The sequence below is a fragment of the Azolla caroliniana genome, unplaced genomic scaffold (genome assembly GCF_043228905.1).
Source record: "Azolla caroliniana isolate FFs.n. ecotype wild unplaced genomic scaffold, voAzoCaro1.0.p SCAF_9, whole genome shotgun sequence".
NCBI lineage: Eukaryota > Viridiplantae > Streptophyta > Polypodiopsida > Salviniales > Salviniaceae > Azolla > Azolla caroliniana.
This window is the reverse complement of record NW_028230444.1, coordinates 491,575-502,002: the sequence shown is the minus strand read 5'-3', so window position 1 is coordinate 502,002 and position 10,428 is coordinate 491,575.

Below are 10,428 nucleotides of genomic sequence, written 5' to 3'. Positions count from 1 at the left end.
AAGGTCTTCCAAGATTTGGTACGGCCCCCGAAGGAAGTGATCCTGGACATATGGTTTGCGCTTATTAGCTTCCTACGAGGGCAATTGGATGAGGTTTGCAACCATTCCAACGACGTGGTCACTGCTCGTTTGCGCTTTTGGCAGGAATGGCAAAACACGCCTAGGGTGACGCAAGGAGGAAGTGGCCCGAGGTGGAACTACCATCCTAACCCCCACGTTGGTTGTTTCCTACTCACTTGCCACCCTCCCTTTATTGTAGGCCCCAAGAGTTGGCTCGTACTAGCCAACACTGAAGGGCACTGCTTTTAGCTATAGGTATCTACTTACATTAAGTAGTCAGTCTGAAAGGTTATGTAAGTAGTCTCATTTTCTTGAGCTTGATCGGAGGGAGATTCCCTGATTTGTGTATAAGCCTCCTTGTACAGTCTCTTTGTAATAATCCTTCCTAACTAATGGGAAAGCAGCTTCATTTTGGAGAACTAGTTTGACATATGTCAAATTTGCAATGTGTCTTGGATCACATACACAAATATTCATTGTTCAATGGACTTCAGAATCATGTTGTAGTACGTCATGTATTGATCTTGAATGTGTTGAAGGACTTGAGCATATCAATAAAACAAGTAGCACTGGATCATATAAGCAAATAACTTCATGGGCCCAATGGTGGGGATTGATATGGGTGACTTGTCATTATCAGAGATAGAAATTTGAGAGTTAGTTGTTATGAAGCTAAATAATTGAATGTGCCAACACAATACACTTCATGGGAGAGTTGTGTGGATTTGAAATCAACCTTATAACGTATATGTTTTGCAATATTATTTGAATGTTGATGTTGGTTGAAAGAAATAAAAGACAAATCTCACAACTTCATGTAAGATTGGATGAGAAAGCAAAATGTCTCGGGATCTAAAATATTGCCCATGAGGACGAACAATGTTATTTTAGAAGCCCCATTGCCCAAAGAATAATAGGACCAACATGGTATCTTTACCATGTATTTTCAAAGTTGTTTCATATTGCTAACATCATTATTTGGAAATAATGTCAAATAGTATTGGAGCTACTACATTTTTTGTTATATGTTTATATTTACTAACACCTTGGATTTTGGTAAATAACTACATGGATCACATGACTCATCCAATCTAGGGAAACTCCAAGAGGTGTCAAAATAATCTCAATGCTTTTTTCTCCAATATCCCCTCATGAATTGTCAACTTGTTCTTCCCACCCTTTTCATACATCATGTTACGATTGATAAACTTTCTTTGTGTTTTCTTTCTCTCGTAATCCCTCATATATTATCAATTGGTCCGTCATAGCTAACTATGTATCTAGGGATTCACTAACACCATGGATTTTGGTAAATAACTACATGGATCACATGACTCGTCCAATCTAGGGAAACTCCAAGAGGTGTCAAAATAATCTCAATGTTTTTTTCTCCAATATCCCCTCATGAATTGTCAACTAGTTCGTCCCACTCTTGTCAAACCTCATGTTACCGTTGATAAACTTTCTTAGTGTTTTCTTTCTCTTGTAATCCCTCATATATTATCAATTGGTCCGTCATAGCTAACTATGTATGTCTCTAGAGGAAAAAAATAAAGCCCAACCAATAACCAACAATAGTTAATGCATTAAGGAATTGGAGGAGGTCATTGACATGGAGAAGCTACAATTTGGAAAGCAATAGTCATGCTTTTGTTATGTACAAATGATGTGGTGATTTTAATAAATAGTTTATAGGATGCACAAAAGCTTACAAGTGTCTTGCAAAACTTTTGCATGCATCGTGAGTTTTAAAATGAACGTTATGTTTGTTAAGACACAAAATAAGTATAAACCATACATTGTGTGTAATAATTGAAAAGGTAGAAAGTTTCATACACCTTGGGAATGAAAGTGCTACTCATAGCTTCAGTTGGAGAAGAAGGCTCATGATGCATTCGAGAAGGTATGCAAAGAAGAAGAATTGAATGAACATTGTGTTCTCAAGAAATATCTCTTTGACACCCACGTCACACCATTGCTTCCCCATGGGGTTGAACTTCAAGTCCAACTAGAAAGAGTTTGAAAATGCCCTATAATGTTATAATATGAAGTTTCTTTATTCAATACATAAACTCCACATATTCTTTACTTTTTGAGATTAGGTCATTTCTTGCTTAGATCATGGGCTTGTAAAGGGTTGTTATTGATTTACTTCTTTGCATTGCTATTCCAAACCTATCTCTACACATACTTCTATTATAGACATTATATGCACTCTCTTTTTTCCCCAAAGAAGATATCCTTCCATTAGTTTTAAAAAGCGTATCTGCTACAAAATACAACTAATAGGTTAGTGCTGCTGCTTCCATCAACACCTTTGTTACAGAAAACTTCAAAAGCTTCCTTTAGAGCCTTGTGAAAGAGGGAATGATGTACAAAGCATTACTCACCTATTGCAGATATTTATTCTGCAATTCAAACACATTCCGTACAAATGCTTGGTCTAATCCTGAATGCATGGCATCCTGAATGCTTCTTTTCCAATAGTTGTTTTGGAGGTAAATTGATCTCCACACTGTTACTTCAACTTTGCTTCATGATCATCATTTGCACTCTTGTCAAATAGAAGCCTCCGATCAAGCTTCTTCCTTTAGAAATCTGCAAATAGATCCTTATGACTTATGTATGCAAGAAGATTAACAACCTTTTCAAGTGTTTCCAAATCATCCGAAAAGCTGAAACATCCATCTAATGAAGTGAGATTTATACACACAGTTAAATCACCTAGAAAGTTCACTACATGAGGTTTTGTATTCTCCTTCTCGAAGAATATGAAAGTGACCACGTCTGGCATTACATGTTCATGCTGCAATTCAATAAAAAGATGAAATGCTTCCTCTTCTTCCCCTTGATTGTTGCTGCATTATATGCACTCTTAATTGCAACATTCATCGCTAAAATTCACTAATGAACATTCAGAGTCACTAATGAATAACACATCATATACTTGAAAAGGTATCATTTCCCATAGGTTGTATTTGATCTTAAACAATAATAAAATCTATTAATCAAATTGTTTAAAGAAAGAACTAATTAGGAACAAATTAATTGTTGTTAAGTTCAAAGGCACTAGGGAAGAAGAAAGGCGACTTCACACAATGTCATATACCCTTCATGATATGCATTGCCATTGGTTCTTGATGTAGTGGACACATCACCACAAAATGCCGAAGACTAATTCATTGCTTGCTTTACATGCTTTCGACATAGTTGGCAAAATTTGGGGAGCTTTTCAAATTATCGGAGCTACGATACTCAAGTATAAACACATTATCCCATCTATTTTCTCCACTTCTAATATTGGTTAGGCCAAAGTGACTTATTTAGATGAACAAAACCTTATCCTAAAAATAATCATGATATTTCATCCTTTTAAAGCTCATATATCCATAGGTGCATTGATCTATAGGTTTTGTTATGGGCACTAAATCTATCATGTGTTCTATTTTCTTCTTCAAGGAATCACTAAAGGTGACATTAATGATTTATGTACAAATGTAGAGCTAGGGATCAACAACGGCTCAGTTCAAGCCTAAACCATTTGGCTTAGACTGCTTAAAGCGGCTCGGCTTGGTTTAGCCTTGAACTTGCCTTAACGGTTTGAGATTGGCTCAGCTTGGCTTGAGCCTCGCCAAACCGGCTCAAGCCGACTAAGCCGGTTTAGCCTACTAGAGCGAGAGGGAGAGAGAGAGGCAGGGAGAGAGGGAGGGAGACAACTGACAAGGGGAGAGAGAGAGAGAGAGAGAGAGGGAGAACTACACAAACGAGGAGAGAGAGAGAGGGAGGGAGACAACAGATAAGGGGGGAGAGAGAGAGGGAGAGTCGAGACCACACAGACGTGAGAGAGAGAGAGTGGGAGGGAGAGCTTGTACAATGTATACTATATAGTGGATCATTTGAGAGAGAGAGAGGGAGGGAGGTAGAGAGAGAGAGAGAGAGAGAGAGAGAGAGAGGGAGCTTTCCAAACCGGTTTCCAAGCTGGTTTGAAAATTGGTTTCTAAGTCGTTTACCAAACCGGTTTGGTTCGGTTCAGGTTTGAGATCCCCAAAACGGTTTAGGCTTAGCCAATTTGGCTTGGATCAGGCCAAACTGGCTAAGCCTAAACCGAACTGTTGCCGATCTTTATATAGCGCCATGGAAAGGGATACAAGACATTAAAAGAGAAAACGAAATAGATAGACTTGTGGCACCATGTGAAAAAGCCCAAGGATATTGTAAAAGCTATACAAGACACTTGTATAAATATTTTAAGGTTCTTTTTTAACATTTAGTAAACTTGAGCCAGAGATTAAGCCTCCCACAATAAGTTTAATTTCTCATTACTAGTAACCCTCATTATTTAGTTACCGTATTCTTACCTTAAGATGCAAACCTTAAGTGTTTGGGTTGGTGGCTATAGTTCTTGTGGAGCATCCCTTTGCCTCTGGAGTCTGAACTGTCTCTCTTTGATTTCTTTGTTGATTGTGTTAGGTACCTTAACACCTATATTTAAGTGACTAAACATTTTGGGTTAATTCTTGACCTCATCAATGTGTGATTAGGTATTAAGGTTAAGATTCCGTTCTCTCATTTATCAATATTTGATAGTGGGCTTAGGAGTGGATTGATAACCACTCATACTCACTCCGTCAACAAGAGAGTACACGTCATCCCAACCATTTTGGAAAATTTCAAGAAAGTATGTTCATGCAAAAGTAGATGTTTTCTATGAAACCTCTCAAGCAACAATAAACAATGATGGTAATATTTGGGGTTTCTCAAGAATGGAGATGCCATCTTTCTTGGATATTTAATTGCTAGAATAACATTCAACCAATACCCGTTACTTTAGGTGTGTATGAGTTAGAGAAGGTTGCATTGAGTATGGGATATATAATTTCAAGATGAGATCAATATATCTATCAACCATCATGAATGGTCTAGACAAATAACCACGAGGTAGTTTTGCATTCATTCCATGTAGACATAATTCTGGCAAAATAGATTGTAATTTGGCCCCCCTACGCAACACCATCCTATTGCCTTGTATACATCATAAGCTTCTAGTCTAGATGGTTATCCACTTAGTAGTAATTTTTCTTTGTTCACCACATGCAAACACAATGATTTATATTTTGGCTCGCACACAATAGTGCATTTTGTACACTAATTCTTGAAGCATATAAGGAAATGGCAAGAATAGAACCCAATGGAGACCAAGTGGTCATAGGTTCAATCCCTACATTCCACATTGGCATCTAGTGAATTAAGAGATATATAAGAAGTATATAGAGATGTGAGGAAGTTGGGTTTCAAACCCAAAACGCAGTGCTTGTAGTGCTAACAACTTACCACTAGGGTAAGGTAATTACGATAAAAAGAAAAGAAAAGAGAGAGAGAGTGCTTGTGATGTTATCAACTTACCACTAGGGTAAGCTAATTACGATAAAGAGAGAGAGAGAGAGAGAGAGAGAGAGAGAGAGAGAGAGAGAGAGAGAGAGAGAGAGAGAGAGTATTAATCATTAAGGTTAAATGAGCTAGTATCTCTCGGGTGCTCGACAACCACCCTTACCCAGTTAACCACCAATAGGATATACACTAGTATGGATCCTAGGTACAATGATATTAACGTGAGGCATAACTCCATTGAACTATGTATATACATGTTTCAATGGAAGCCACACAATGGCCTTTTAAGTTCTAAAGAATAGTGGGTAAAATAAATACTTGAGATGGATTTACAAAGCCCGTTCATTCCATAATTGGAATGTAACAAGAATACACTCTCTTTGACATTCCTTAATCTCCACATGTATTTTTGACTATATTATGACATGAATGGATGAAGTTGTTCAATAGGTTCATATGCTCATACATTTGTTTTGTTAAATGAAAAAGATGATCTATTCTCTCGAGGGTTTAAAATACTTGGATTCTTTTGTACAACAACAGGGCATTATACGTTGTTGTGGGAAATTCTGGCCATAGGGTGAAAAATGTGCGTGAACGAGTATGTGCAAGTGTGCACATAAACAAAGACCAATGTACAAAAAGATGTAAATATGAATAGAGTATTTAAAGTACTAGGCAGAGTAGTTAATGGGTACTTCGATGTCTCACATGCATAGAGGAGAATAAAGGTGATACGTAGGAGGAAATCGAGGAGAGAATTGAGGACGAAAAAGCGGTTGTGATAACAACTTGATTTAACGGTCGCTTTCTCCTTGAGCTATAAAATGAGAGAGAGAATACGGAGGGAGGGATCCACGTTTTGGGATAACGAAGTGCTGCCGGACAGAGCTCTATAGTTTTATGTTTTCCCCATTCTCTGTTTTTGTCTGTCGTTGTGCTGTGAGGCCTCTGTTTCGAGTTGGTACCCTGTGTGTGAGTGTGGGGAGCTAGTAGCTCTGTTGCCGACTGAGTCTGGTTGGATTTCTATTATTCCTAGCTAATTAATCATTTTGTTGTACCCGAGTTCTTTTGTGTCGCGGTGTCTCTCTGTTTTTGTCCGCATTCTCACCTCTATTCCATTTTCATCTTGTGCATAGCCGAGTCTCTGAGCTTGTGTGCTCATTGGTTGTTCTTTGCACGCTGGTCTGGAATAACATACACATCTGAGCATGTGTGCTCACTGTCTGGTATCCGGTGACTAGTCCGGATCGGTAGCGTGCCCGATCCCGTGTGCCGGTGAAGTTATCCTGAAACGTTTGATTATACTCTTCACACTCCCTTACCGCCCCCTTCATTCAAGACCTTGATGATGCCGCCCCAGTTCCAACACATACTCATGGATTTCTGCGACAACGTGGTTAAAACCTAATATCATTGCACACATGATCATATCACATATGCTTTTCAACATATATGGGGGTATGCAATGTTAGGAGGAAATGACATGATGGCTGATAGACTTTCAACAATCAATACGAGGGAAAGCAATGCTATGGCCATTAGAAAGACAATACGAACGTCATAAATTGGCAAAATGATAAATGGGTCTACAAGATTGACATCAAACAATTCAAACAATATGCAGGACAACATTACATTGTCCTTAACAAGGCAATTCTAACCAAATATACTTTACTTCAACATATTTCACAATCACTTTGAACAACTTTAAATATTAATGAATAGCTTGAAATGATTCTTGGACCAATTCTCAAGGAAAAGGACATTACTATGAATAGGGCAATGACCTTGTATATCATCATTATTATTTCAAACTTTCTCGCCTTAGTTAATGATGCTCTTGGTGCTCATTATGAGATTATTTCCTCATTGCTAGTATACTAGAGTTAGACTTTATGATAATAGCTCATGTTTGTGGTGTTAGGGGAGATGATTTCTACCCAACAATAATAGAACACAACATGAAAGGCGGGTTCTATTTTCATCAAACATAAATCCATCTACCCTTGTAGAAAAAATATTACTCTTAAATTAGAATTGTGTTGAGTACAAATGAAAATGTGTTTCCTCTATTCAAAGAAACACATGGAACAAGGTAATTTACATAAGATGACACATGTTAACAGAAAGTAGATGCAATATCCTTTTTATAGCTTTGACAACTTTAAAACATGTTATGGCAAATGTTAACGATAAAATGAGGTTATTTTGAAAATTCCCATGATTGAACACAAGAATAGATAATGATGTTTTAGTTAGTTAAAATGATGTGTAAGATGTTGCAGGTTTGATTGGAGCCCAATTATAATACATACAAAAGGAAAACCTAAGACAAGAAGTCTCCAATTGAACTCACAGGAATATCACCTAGCTATGAAAGTCAATGTAGATAGTGGCAAGGCAGGCTTGGCAGTGTCAATTGGTACATCCAGGTACCAAAGGAGTACGAAAAGCCATGGCATCATTTCGTTCACCTGCTACAACATCTTTTTAGAATATGTTCTCTTTAATCTACACAAACCAGACACACAAGAATAGGTTCATACTTATCCTACCTCAACATGACTGTCTAGATCTTTTTTCCTAGTGTGATCATTCATTGTTGTGCTTTCAATATAGGAACGCAAATATTGCCCTAAGTACTGCATAAAGCACATATTCTCTTTCAAACTGCAAACAGATTTATGATGGAAAAAGTATCACCTGTATGCAGGTTGCTACATGTGTTGTGTGAAATTTACAGAACAAGGTTACTAGACCCACCACTTGTCGTTCAATTCCAAAAGCATTGTTGTCAGAGATTAAACATAAATATTTGGTCATTCATGGTTTTAACGTTCATATAAATATAAATTACATACTTTATATAGTTCAATCATAGTCTACCAATACAGTCTACATGAAGTTTTTATGAACCACATTGTTGATCATAAGGAATTGAAAGTTCTAACCTTGTTTTCTATTAGTTTCTAATCATAAACCACTAGTAGAACAATAATTTAAATACAAAGAACATTTAAAACATATTTCTACACACATAAACATGGTTAAAAAATTGTTTCGTCATATATATTGTGGTCTCTTATGTTGGTTTCATATAGTTACCTAATGTAGGCCATATTTGGATTTACGAATTGTTAAACTTACAAATGATGCAACAAACTTACCAATGGAATAAAATCTAGAGATGACTTCTTCATGTGCCTCACCAAAGTACTAAAATGCGTGTCGATAACATAGCGAGGAAGCTACGTCTCATAGAAAAGAGATGATTAGCACATCCGAGAATGATTTGTGATACTCAAATCGGCAATTCAATAATGTAAGCTTCCACATAAATTCTGAGCTAGCAAAGACCTGGAAGATGCTTCCTTCCATTTCTTTGAATTTTAATTTCCCTACGTAGGAAAAAATGATAAAAATCTGAATGTTGTATTTTAGATAACTTGATGTGGCATGACAATAAAGTTTAAACTCATAACTCATTTTTACTAGGCTTTCGGTTTTATTATATGTATAGGCATCAATCTTGCCCTTTCTATTAGTGGAATCTACATTTTTCCTGGTTTTCTCATATTGAAGAATCAAAGGAAACATTATGAAAGATAAATGACCGGCAATTAACACTAGATATCTGAAATTGTGAACAGAGTTACTTTGGAATTCCATCAAAATATGTCAATTGTTTTATAGGTTGGATCACTTTTCTTGTAATAAAGCCACCATCTAGGAGTCAAACTCAAAGATAAAGAGAATACTTTGTCCATTGCTCTTGTGATTTTTTTCTAGCTTACATCTAGACAACATTCCAATATTCTGGATTGGGGCAGTGCCAAATTCGATGGTAGATATCATCAACTCCTAACTTTCGAATGATAAGATTTCACTCAGACAAGGATTACGAAATAACCTTAGACACAAACTAAAAATAAAGAGTAAAACAAGATTTACGTGGAAAACCCTAATTTCAAGGAAAAACGACGGAACAGAAATTTCACTATGATAGAAAGAAAGAATACAACCACTGAATAAAAGAACCTGTACTAGTCTGAATGTTCTCTAATACCACGATTTCAGATGAGCATACCAAACCCTAATGCGTAGGTGTCTTTCCCATTCGAAACTCCTTTGGCTTCTCAATTCTTGTCTTTCTTCCCTTTTGTTCTTCTCCCTTTTCTTCACACACACTCAACTTTTCTTATTTCGTTCTCACATCCACTACTGTGTATATACGCAGTCATTCTCTGAGTCACACTTCTCTTCTGCAACTCGTTTTTTGCTCTACACACTCTCGCGCCTAAAACGCACTCAATCATAGTATGAACCATACGCACCATACGTGCATTCGCATTCGCGAATAATTCAATCATTCGCAAAAGAAAAACACCCTCAACGAATGATAAATATCATACTTTTGGATTAACTATTTATTATGAGGTAGATAAGCCTAAAAATGAAAACAAAAAACAAAAAAAAAACATTAAAAAAATGGGAAAAAAACAAAAAAAAAAACACAAGAATGTTTGGATAACATTCTCATTTGTTTTTCAACGTAGGAAAACGAATGTTATACTAGACGAACACCAATTTTACGTACTATGCACTCAATAATAATACAACTCACTTGAGTTTACTATATGTATATGGCTACACTCACTACTTTTTCTCTAGGTCATTTATCCCACATACAAAGGCAGTAAATGCCTCTTAGCATATATGTATGCTAACCCACATATATATAAATGTGAATAGAAGTGTGTATATATATGTGTATACACATTTGAGTTCCCTTTGACTCTTCTGCATGGTTCAACTTTTCGGTTGTGCACGGTTTGGCTCTTCGGCCGCGTCGTGTCTCGGTTTGGCTTTTCGGCCACGCCATGTCTCAGGTTGGTCGTGCACGGCTCGGCTCTTCGGCCGATTTCGACTTTTCAACCGACTCCCCCGTAAGGAGGGACAATTTTACACAACAAACTC